The following is a 12,234-nucleotide window of genomic DNA, read 5'->3' on the forward strand; positions in this document are numbered from 1 at the left end:
AGATGGCTGTGGAGTGTCATGTGGCTGCAGGAAGATGGGGGTGCACTGCTCTGCCCTGTGTACAAAGTGCACTGGTCAAACCTGCAACAATGCAGCACCAATGCCATCCTTGCTGGATGCTGAGGGAGAAACTGAAGAATCAACTCCTGTTTCTCCAGAAACTGATGATGAGGATGATGACTGAGGGTGAACATGTGTCATGTTGTAAATATGTTTCACAAGTTTTAACATTTGTAATTGTTTTTTGTTAATGTATTGAATACAATACATGAGCCTGGTGTTGGCGCAGTGGTAAGGGCAGTGGCTTGGGATCCAAACGGTCCTGAGTTCAAGCCCCGTTGCGCCACTGAATTAATACACCAGGGGGTTGACTCAGCCTGTCATCCTTCCGAGGTCGGCGAAGTGAGTACCAGTGTACTGGGCCGGGGTATACCCCGGTTAAAATAGGTGTACCATATCCCTGTGTGTCGTAAGAGGCGACCAGGGTTGCGTCAGGTAGGGCATCCGGCGTAAAACATGTGCCAAATCACAATGCGGATCATGCGGATGATCCGCTGTGGCGACCCCGAACGGGAGCAGCCGAAGGAAGAAGAAGAAGAAGAAGATTGAATACAATGCATGAATATTCTTATTTTACTCTATTTTTTAAGGTTTCTATAGTATTACCACAGATATGGAGAAAATTGTTCATAGCCCAGGAGTAATAGGTTAGACCTATGTATAACTGCATAAGGGTTTCATTAAATCTTCAAAATATTGTTGAAATTGAATTTCCTGCCCCAAAAAACATATGGTTAGACTCATTATTTGCATTTTTATGATGTTTTAAGCCTGAAATATGAGAAAATCTCAAGCCGGTGGCCATCTTGGACGCCATCTTAAATTTCTCAAAAGCCCCAAGGGAGATTCTTGGGGACTTTTAGTATGTTATTCCTGACAGTTTTCTGAACATTTCCTGAAAATTTCAGCTTGTTGTAAATTTTTTTCCGGGTCTAAACCTATGACTCCTGGGCTATTAAGAGCCACTCATGATTGTTCTCTTCTGCTATTTGCAGCACTTTCTGCCATCCATCACGTTCAAATGAAGAGGTGCCTTCCTTTGTGTCGATGCCTGCCTTTTTCACATGGATTCGGCCTTCAGTATTGCAGAAAATACAATCAGGTTCAAAAATGAGCTTTTCTGATGCTTTCTTGTGCTTTACCCCTCCTTCTTGGCTCGTAGATTGGTCCAAGAGCTTCAGGATCGTTATATGGTTTACAAGCTGTTAACCTATGTAGGTTCAGGGTAAATCTTTGTTAACATCCTCGGTGATAGCCCTCGTTCTCCTGGATCTCATCAGGAATGCCCTGACAGATATCTGTCATTCGATATGAAGAACCTGGTGGTTCAGCTGCGCGACGATCCCGTATATTTTTGAGAAGTGCCAATCTATCATTTGGATTCATCAAGTCTGAAAAATATGTGAACGATCCATGCTTTGTTCCAGACATATGAATGACACAATGTTCCCGTTTGCGTTTTCTTTCCATTTCAACAACTTTCTTTTGACAATTACATTAAACTATTTCTTGCTTGTCTGACATCTTGACTTGTGATCTTGATCTTGACGAGCTATGGTCTTGATAAGCTAACTAATCTAACCTGGAAAGAGAAAAAAATACACATAAAAAGATTAGTACTCGTAATACTTGAGTGTATGTAAATATTCAAAGTGCATTGGGGTGTGGAGGGGTGTGGATGTGTGGGTGTGTGGGTGTGTGCTTTCTGCCTTTCAACTTATCTGCCATCTTCAATTCCAAGTATGATGAGAATAATAAACATCCTTAATTAGCATTATAAGACGAATATTCCATTGTTCTGTCCCTCTATTATTATTACATGAATGATTATTTGAAGCTGACATTTGATATTTACTCTGATTTTACCATTTCAAAAACCATTTTGAACTCCATCTTGGATTTTATGGATGGCAACAAAACATAAATCACCACATAGGCTGATTAGTTTCGAATAATTCTCAGGAACATAGATTACAATGAATCCAAATATTAATTTACTGTATATTATTCTTAGTTTCAGGTTGTTGCATACAATTTTCTGTGATTTTTGCCTATTGTGGTGGCCATTTTGGATACCATCTTGGAATTCAAGCATTGCAACAAAATTCAACCACTATGTATTAGTTACAAATTATGAGATGCACGCTATTCCAATGAATAATTTACAATTTTGTCACAGTTTTTGGCTGTTATATAGATAATTTTCTATGATTTTGCATATTTTGGCAGCCATTTTGGATTTAAAAAAATCGCAACAAAGCCCAATTATCAGAAACTAGTAACTAATAATCAGGAACCAAATCCCAATGATATATATTTCCAATTTATATCCCAATGATATATTTTCCAATACTTGGGATCAACTGTCCAAAGTAACGGAGAGTGTGGGAGAGAAGTGAAAAAGAGAGTGCAGGCAGGATGGAGTGGGTGGAGAAGAGTTGCAGGAGTGATTTGTGACAGAAGGGTAGCTGCAAGAGTGAAGGGGAAAGTATACAAGACGGTAGTGAGACCAGCTATGTTGTATGGTTTGGAGGTGGTGGCACTAACAAAAAGACAGGAAGCGGAGCTGGAGGTGGCAGAGTTAAAGATGCTGCGATTCTCGTTGGGAGTGACGAGGATGGATAGGATAAGAAATGAGTATATTAGAGGGACAGCGCAGGTAGGACGGTTTGGAGACAAAGTGAGAGAGGCGAGATTGAGATGGTCTGGACATGTGCACAGGAGGGAAGCGGAGTGTATCGGGAGAAGGATGTTGAAGATGGAGCCGCCAGGCAGGAGGAGAAGAGGAAGGCCAAAGAAGAGGTTCATGGATGCGGTGAGGGCGGACATGCGGGTGGTTGGAGTGTCAATGGAAGATGTGGAGGATAGAGCGAAATGGAGACAGTTGGTCCGCTGTGGCGACCCCCTAACGGGAGCAAGCCGAAAGAGGAAGAAGAAGATATATTTCCAATTTATCACATTTTTGAGATGTTATATACCATATTCTATGATTTTACCCATTTTGGACGCCATCTTGAATATCGCCAGTGCCAGGAATGTTTTTTTTTTTTGATAACATCTCAAATGTGTAATAAGACCATAAAAGGAAGCTAAAAAAAAGTTTGTTTGGTAGAGTCCTGGGGGGTGGGGGGGGGGGTGCACGATACCCTCCGTAGATACTTGATTAGAATGCTTGCTCATCATAGCAACAAATCGCTGGGTACATTGCAATGCTTATAAACATCCGGAGATGGCAGCGTTCGTGGCTTGACATATCGGGCTCCACCGGGAGGTGTACGTTTAATGTGTTGCTAATCGCATGCCAAATTAACCATTTCTTAACAACCGTTTCATTGGAGTGCATGTTTGAGTGCTTAAGCCACTTGGCAACCGCTCTCCAAGCTGCTTGGTTGTTCATTTTGGTGAAAGTTTCCGTGCTGTCAAGGGAACATCGATTTTGACAGACGTACGTTTTCCACCTGTATTGGGCCCTGCGGTGCTGTGCGGTTGGTGCCTTGGGAAGTGTGTCAACCGCTGAAAATGTGCAATTTTATTTTTACAGGATATCGCTGTTTAACCTTTTGTGCGATCGCCTAATGTAATCCATCCCTCACTTCGACATCGATACATATATAAAAACAATGAGGTCCATCTGACCAGGTGTTTGCCATGATCTGGCTGTGAAAGCAGAGCATAGATCGACATTAAGTGTCCGGTGCCGTGATATATTTTTCAATTGAATTTTGCTAATTTCCCACTTGAATTCCTCTTTCAAAGAACTCTGTTTAAAGTTAAATGTTGGTGTTTGTCGTTTTTATGTATTTTATGAATGTATACGTAAACAAACTGCATTACCATAACGGAGGTGTGTCTGTGTGTCTACATATGGGGTTTCAGAATGTGGAATGGAGTCCTCCCAGGGTGGGCTCAAAGTATCCACCTTCATTGCGGAAAGGGGTCACGATCCACAGACCAAGCTGAAGTATATTTGTTTATGCGGGTTTCAGAAGGTGGAACGGATCCCTCCCTTGCCTCAAAGTATCCGTCATCGTGTGTGTGTGTGTGTGTGTGTGTGTGTGTGTGTGTGTGTGTGTGGCGTGTGTGCGCGCGTGTGTGCGTGCGCGCGCACACACATGTGCGTCGTTGATTGGTATCTTTTGGCATTCTTCAGCTTCCACTTCTCACTTCATATTTCTCACTTCATGTTTGAGGTCTTGGTATTTGATCATTTTCTTGATGTCTGTAAATTTAGTCCAAAATCGCCGGTATTAACACCTCAATTTAGCAATGCCTTCTCATTTTTTTGCACCAAAGCATGATATCTGGTCACAATATTTTGTTTTCGATGTTCACACCCAATGGGATCATTAGGTCATACGTGAGCGGTGCTTCAATGTTTTCAGTGATTGCTTTTAGTTCATTTTCCCATAAATTTTCTGGAACTGGAATATCAGTTTTTGCAGATGTGCCAGCAGATTACTTTCCAAACTCTGTTGTGTTGTGTATGTACAGTTGTTCTGATTTTTTTTTCGTGTTTGTTCATGAAGCATCACATATTCTCTTTGTTAACCCCACCTCAACCCCTCACCTGTCTTTTTTTTGTTTTCATCCTCTCCTCTACCCTTCTCTCTCACTTTGTCCCCTCCTTGCCGCCTCCCCTCTTCATAAAATGCAGCACTCTCCTCCCACACCTGTCGCTCTCTCTCGCTGTTTCTGCCTGTCTCTCTCTCTTTCTCTCTCTCCCTCTCTCTCTCTCTCTCACACACACGCACCCCTCCCTCCCGCAGTGAATAGCAATGTTTGGTGAGGTGTAGCTCTCCCCACCTCAACCCTAACTCACCCTCCTTCATCCTCTCTGCCTCCCCTCCCCCTCTCACCCTACACCTGCCTTCCCTCTCTCTCCCTCCCTCTTTCTCCCCCCCCCTTCTTGTCCCCATCAGTGAAGCAACGGGTTGTATTTGCTAATAAAAAATGTCATGGGTCAGGTGTGCGATCAAAGCGGGACATCTTGGAACTCGGTCATCACTGCCAGCAGTTATAAAGTGGCAGTTCTCATTATGTCTCTTAGTTTATGATGTAACACACCAATATGCAAAAACTACACAAAATACACCACACAAAAGCAGTTCTGGTGAGGGTCTGCCATTTGTGATTGCTCTTTTTATTGCTTGTGAAACTGTAATCAAGTGCATTCGCAGTCAAAATTTTTTTTAACTTTTACAATTTTCCCCAATGAATCCAGAACTGGCAGGAACCTATCCCCCTTTTTCCACGGAAACAATGCATGATATTCGCAGTGTCTATTTGAAGCTTCACCTTTTGTGACGATTTTCATGAACCAGGAACCACCGGGAACCTATCCCTCTTTTTCCCATTGAAACAATGCCCCAACATTCACGGTTTCGACATTCATGGCATTTTCCAGAATGTATCTCCCACGGATGTTAGGGTCTGTCAATGAATGAATGAATGAATGAATGAATATATCTATATGTACATATACACTACATGGTCAAAAGTATGTGGACACCCCTTCTAATTCGTGGATTTGGCTATTTCAGTGACAACCATTGTTGACGGGTTCATAAAATCGGGCATACAGCCGTGCAATCTCCATAGACAAACATTGGCAGTCGAATGAGCCATAATGAAGAGCTCAATAAATTTCAATGTGGCACCATCAAAGGATGCTACCTTTCCAAGAAGTCAGTTCGTCAAATTTCTGCCCTGCTAGAGCTGCCCCGGTCAACTGAAAGTGCTGTTATTGTGAAGTGGAAACGTATAGGAGCAACAACAGCTCAGCCATGAAGGGTAGGCCACATCAGCTCACAGAATGGGACCTCTGAGTGCTGAAGCACATCGTGCTGAAAAATCGTCTGTCGTTGGATGCAACACTCACTACCAAGTTCCAAACTGACTCGGGAAGCAACATCAGCACAAGCACTGTTTGTCGACAGCTTCATGAAATGGGGTTCCACGGCTGAGCAGCCGCGCACAAGCCTAAGATCAGCATGCGCATTGCCAAGCGTCGGCTGGAGTGGTGTAAAGCTCACCGCCATTGGACTCTGGAGCAGTGGAAATGCGTTCTCTGGAGTGATGGGTCACGCTTCACCATCTGGCAGTCCAATGGATGATTCTGGGTTTGGCGGACGCCAGGAAAACGCTACCTTCCCGGATGGATTTGTTAAATCAAACTGTAAAGTTTGGTGGAGGAGGAATAATTGTCTGGGGCTGTTTTTCATGGTTCTGGCTCGGCCCCTTCATTCCAGTGAAGGGAAATCATTATGTGACAGCATACAATGACATTCCAGATGATTCTGTGCTTCCAACTTTGTGGCAACAGTTTGGTTTAGGTCCTTTCCTGTTTCAGCATATCAATGCCCACATGCATAAAGTGAGGTCCATACAGAAATGGTTTGTCAAGATCGATGTGGAAGAACTTGACTAGCCTGCACAGAGCCGTGACCTCAACCCCATCAAACACCTTTGGGATGAATTGGAATGCCGACTGCCAGCCAGACCGAATCGCACAACATCAGTGCCCGACCTCATGAATGCCCTTGTTCCTGAAGGGAAGCAAATCCCCACAGCAATGTTCCAACATCCAGTGGAAAGCCTTCCCAGAAGAGTGGAGGCTGTTACAGCAGCAAAGGGGGGACCAACTCCATATTAATTCCCATGATTTTGAAATGAGATGTTGGATGAACAGGTGTCCACATTATTTTGGCCACGTTGTGTGTATATATATATATATATATATATATATATATATATATATATATATATATATATATATATATATATATATATATATATATATATTTGCAGGGATCCAGAGAGATGTCGACTTGTGGTTCATGTTGACGTCACCAAAATGAGGGCAAATAAGCCTGAACTCTGGATAGGTGGCTCTGTTTGATGTTTAACTGATGTTGACCACGTAATCTTTGTCTGTTTGACAGAGTCACCGGGCTGAGGCCTCTGGGTTGGAAGTGACACTTTGGTGTAGGACGATGTCCAATGGAGATCAGGAAAGTGCTCGTCACACTCCACAAGTTTCGATTTACCCGCCGATCACATGACGTGCCTTCTTGTCGAATGGTTTGCATTAGCGTGAACAATCATCTGGGTGGCAGACGGACAGTTGTTCTTTGTGGATTATGCGGTTTTACCATGTGAGACACAATCCACGGCAATGCTCACCATTAACAGTCAGGAGGTCTGATGTTTAAATGGCGAATGTGGTCATCATTGGTTAGATATTTATCGGTTTGCCATTCAGATGAGAGCAAATAAGCCTGAAATCCAGATAGGCGGCTCCGGTTGATGTTTAAAAAAATATTTTTAATACAAAGTTGAGGCTTGTATGAGAGCTAACACTTAGAATGTACAACAAGGGGAACAGGAAACGAGGGGCCGGAGAGGGAAGGAAAAAACAGTGAGGAACAGAGATACGAGAAGATCTGTGGAAGGGAGAGGGATGGGGCGGGGTACACAGTAACAGGGTAAACAAAATGGACACTACAGGGACTTTCAGGAAGGAAAGCAGGGAATTTGAAGGAGGTGGGATTGGGGTGGATTAACGGGGTTAGAAAACATCGTGGGTTTGGATGGGGGAAGACAAGAGATGGTGGTGACCAGCTGTTTTGAAGAGTGTGATTGAAGAGAGTGTTGGAGCTTGTTCCAAAGGTGAGAAAAAAGGAGGAATGAAAGAGTGAAGGTGAGCAGGAATAGAAAGATGGCACCATCATTAACTTGTGTAAAAAGAAGTGTCCTTTTGCATGTGGAAACTACAAAGATATTACCCTGCCCTCGGTTGCTGGAAAGGTTCTTGCCAGAGTTGTACTCAATTGCCTAAAGCCCCTAATAGAAAAACTCCTTTTAGAGACCCAAAGCGGATTCTGCTGAGGTCAGTCTACATTAGATGTGATGTTTGTTTTGTGACAACTACAAGAAAAATGTGGGGAGCAGAGGCAGGACTTGCACGTTGTTTTCATTGACCTCGTTAAGGCCTTTAATTCAGTAGACCAGGACCTTGCATGGAGATTGCTGGAAAAGAGTGGTGTTCCATTGAAACTCATCAACTTGATTCGCAGCTTCTGTGTAGGTATGCAAGCAAAGGTATCTATCAATGGGGAAACAACTTGAAAGTTTGACATCACGACAAGTTTCTGCCAAGGCTGCATTCTAGCTCCCGCCTGCTTTCCCATCATATTCAGTTCCGTGATTGGAATGGCACTTGATGGTTTGGATAGGGATGGTTTTGGTATTCTTTACAAGTTGGACGGCAACTTGTTTAACTTGCGCAGCCTCAGGACCAGCAAGTCTGCTAGATGTCATGAGAGAACTCCTTTATGCAAATGATGCCACGTTTGCCTGTAATAAGGTGGTGACTGGCAATCAGTAAGTAAAAAAACAGATATTACACCGACCATCACAATCAGCTGGAGTGATACCCATTATTCTTGGAGACATCCCATTAAAAATAATGGACAAGGTTATGTACTTGGGAAGCATGATCACCAGTGATGGAAACCTGGATGGTGAAATCCAGGAGAGATTAGCCAGTGGAACATCCATGTGCCATTCAATCCAAAGTCGAGTGTGGTGTCGTTCAGATCTATCCCTCAACACTAAGCTGATTGTATACCCCATGCTGGCAATACTGCTACATGATAGCGAGACCTGGGATACCCTAAATAAACACACACCAGCTGGAGATGTTCCACCAGAGATGCTTACACCACATAATGCATATTCGTTGGTAGCAAAAGATCACCAATATGGAAGCCCTCGCCCATGCCAACATAACAACCACAAGCACGATGGTGAAAGTTGTCAAGACTGAGGTGGCTGGGTCATGTGTGCCATATACCAGACCATCGTCTCCCAAAGAGAGTACTTTTTTGTGAACTAGCCACTAAAACTCATCCATGTGGCAGGCCCTGTAAATGTTGGAAGGATGTCATCAAGGAAAACCTGAAAATCTAAAGATCTTCAGTGTTGAAGGAGGGGAGCTGGCTTGACTTGACACAAATAAGGAAAAGCTTGAGAGCAGCTATTAGAAAGGGTGCATTGATTGCAGAGGCTGCTGTTGCTGCAAAGGCAGCCAGCCCAGCAGCACGAGAGATGGCACAGATGGCTACAGTGTCGCCCATCATCATAAGTGATGGGGACACATTGTTTGATGATGATTGATACATATATTCAAATGGAAAACGAAATACTACATTGGAGTCATCAGAAGGAATGCAAATAAACAAAGAGCAAAGATGGCATCATCAGGAGGAACCTGGATAGGATTTGGATTTCAGCCGCTACTCCACTACCCTTAAACCCATCCAGGAGCAGCCAAGTGAGCCTGAGAGAAAAATTTCCTCAATAATTCACTTCTGCTCATTCATATATACTGTATATATATATATATATATATATATATATATATATATATATATATATATATATATATATATATATATATATATTATCTTCTTCTTCTTTCGGCTGCTCCCGTTAGGGGTCGCCACAGCGGATCATCTGTGTGATCCGCATAGCGATTTGGCACATGTTTTACGCCGGATGCCCTTCCTGACGCAACCCTGGTCGCCTCTTACGACACAGGGATATGGTACACCTATTTTAACCAGGGTATACACCAGCCCAGTTTACTGGTACTCATTTCGCCGACCTCGGAGGGATGACAGGCTGAGTCAACCCCCTGGTGTATTAATTCAGTGTCCCAACAGGGCTTGAACTCAGGACCTTTTGGATCCCAAGCCGCTGCCCTAACCACTGCGCCAACACCAGGCTATATATAATATATATATATATATATATATATATATATATATATATATATATATATATATATATATATATATATATATATATGTACATGTATCCAGAAACTCATTAGTTCCATTACATTAAGATAATTTTTTTAATTTACTGACTTTTGATTTAGGGCTTACTGAAGACAAAGACACTAGGAGAGATTAGTGGTATATTGCATGAAATTGAAGGATAGTGGTGGACTCGGGTGGGGAAGTCATCAAAGTATGTGGAATTTAACCTGGAATTGGCATTGTGAGCAGATGTGAACATCTTTAAACATGCATGGTCAGTAAACTTCAGGAAAGGTTTTCATCTGTCACAACATTGCAGTCGTGTCTCATGATGAACACGAGAAACACCGTTCCCCGCGGGAGCAACCTGGGGGAGGAAGGTGGGGCTTGTGGGGGAGGTGGGGCAAATATATTTTGTGCCATTGCTAATGAACCCTCCCTGTCTGTAGCAGGGGTCAGTAAACCACTTGCACTGTGGCACGTGTACTGGTGAAAATCGACATTTCAGCTTTTCATTTTAAATTGATTTATAAATATTTCTAAAAACATGTTTTCACTTTGTCATTATAGGGGATTTTGTGAAGATCGGTGACAAAAAATTATATTTAATCCATTTTAAATTCAGGCTGTAACACAATAAAATGTGACAAAAGTCGAGGGGTTGTGAATACCTTTTGAAGTCACTGTATATTCAGGTTTGCAATGTCTCTTTCATATGATGTAATTCTGCAATGCTTCTCCTTCTGTAATAGTTGCTGAAACAGCTGTATGGTATTTTTACTTCTGCCACCAAAGGTGAAGGGGGTTATGTTTTCACCCCTTTCTGTCTCTTTTTTTTGTTTGTGTACAGGATATCTCAAAAAGTTGTGGACGGATCCGGATGAAATTTGGTGGACCGGTTGGGTGTGTGACAAGGACGAACTGATTAGATTTTGGTGAAGGTCTGGATCCGGATCCGACTACTCGAATATTTTAAGTGATTCTTCACCATTGAGAGATCCTGCCAAAAATGATATATAGCACGATATCTCAAAAAGTTGTGGACGGATTCGGATGAAATTTGGTGACACGTTGGGTGTGCGACAAGGCAAAACTGTTTCAATTTTGATGAAGATCCGAATTCCGGATCTGATAATTTTAAAGTGATTTTTCACCATTGAGAGATAGGGATAAATCGATATATATATATATATATATATATATATATATATATATATATATATATATATATATATATATATATATCATGATATCTCAAAAAGTTGTGGAAGGATTCGGATGAAACTTGGGTGGATAGGTTGTGTTTTTGGCAAGGACGAATTGGTTAAATTCTGCTGAAGATCCGAATCCGGATCTGGATATGAGAATTATTTAATTTTTAAAGTGATTCTTGACCATTGAGAGATAAGGCCAAAAACGACATAGTGCTGTACAGCATGATATCTCAAAAATGTAATGGGCCAGATATGTTCTCGTGGATCCGGCATTACATGGCAGAAGTATGCACTCTACTGAGTGCCCTTCTAGTTTGTTTTTGCTTTCACATTATGTAAGGGACACGTTTCATACATCCATTGTCCATAAAAAAATGCTTTTGATGATAAACAGAGAAAGGCTTTTGTGAAAAGGGCAGGCATGTAACATCACTTTCTGTAAAAGTCTTTTAATTAATTTCTTGATTTAACTTTGTGATTAAGAAAGCCACTTTAAGAAAGATAGCATTCATTTCGAGCAAATTGTTGATTTTTTTATTTTATCGATGAAGGATATATTTTGATTCGAGCCAAATCATTTTCATTGAAATCAGGTACCTTGAAACGGGTCCAACTGTGAGAGTGTCTGCAAAAGAGCCTGTTAGAAAAGTTTCGGCATCATCGGATGATGTCAATTTAACATAAAAGTATTGTTGGAATGTATCAATATATTCCCGTCCCCCTATATCAATATATAAAATCAATATATAAAAGAAGAAGAATAAAGCGAGCATTTCTGGAGAATGACAGGAAATTCAGTCTGTGATCAGGTCTAAAGACAACTACCTGATGAAAGTATAGAAATTATAATGGTCTGCCAGTCAACACCATTGCAGATGTGGAACTGTATCCTGATTTTCCTGAATGCCCTGCAGTCATAAGGGGTGAATTTTCTGGCACAAGATAGGAAGTCCGTCTGTGTTTAAAGTTCTGAACATTACTGGCATGTCCTGCGATGAGACCAAAGCACGAGACATGTAGCTGTCACATTGAATGTTGCTGTCTTTTTTTTTTTCCTGCTTCTCCTTGGGGCGACCTCCCTCTGTTCTCTCATCCCTCCGACACTTCCCAGGTTCTCCGGGATGCACACATTCTTC

The 12,234-nt window shown here is 42.0% G+C and overlaps 1 protein-coding gene across 3 annotated transcripts in view; it reads left to right on the top strand.

Annotated features, from left to right (window-relative positions):
- LOC147017197 (regulating synaptic membrane exocytosis protein 2-like) overlaps positions 1-12,234 on the top strand; it is a 352,541-nt gene that overhangs the window by 43,353 nt on the left and 296,954 nt on the right. The window lies entirely within an intron of this gene.

Source organism: Eptatretus burgeri, chromosome 11 (genome assembly GCF_056783735.1).
Source record: "Eptatretus burgeri isolate ZD-2024b chromosome 11, Ebu_testis_v1, whole genome shotgun sequence".
Classification (NCBI taxonomy): Eukaryota; Metazoa; Chordata; class Myxini; order Myxiniformes; family Myxinidae; genus Eptatretus; species Eptatretus burgeri.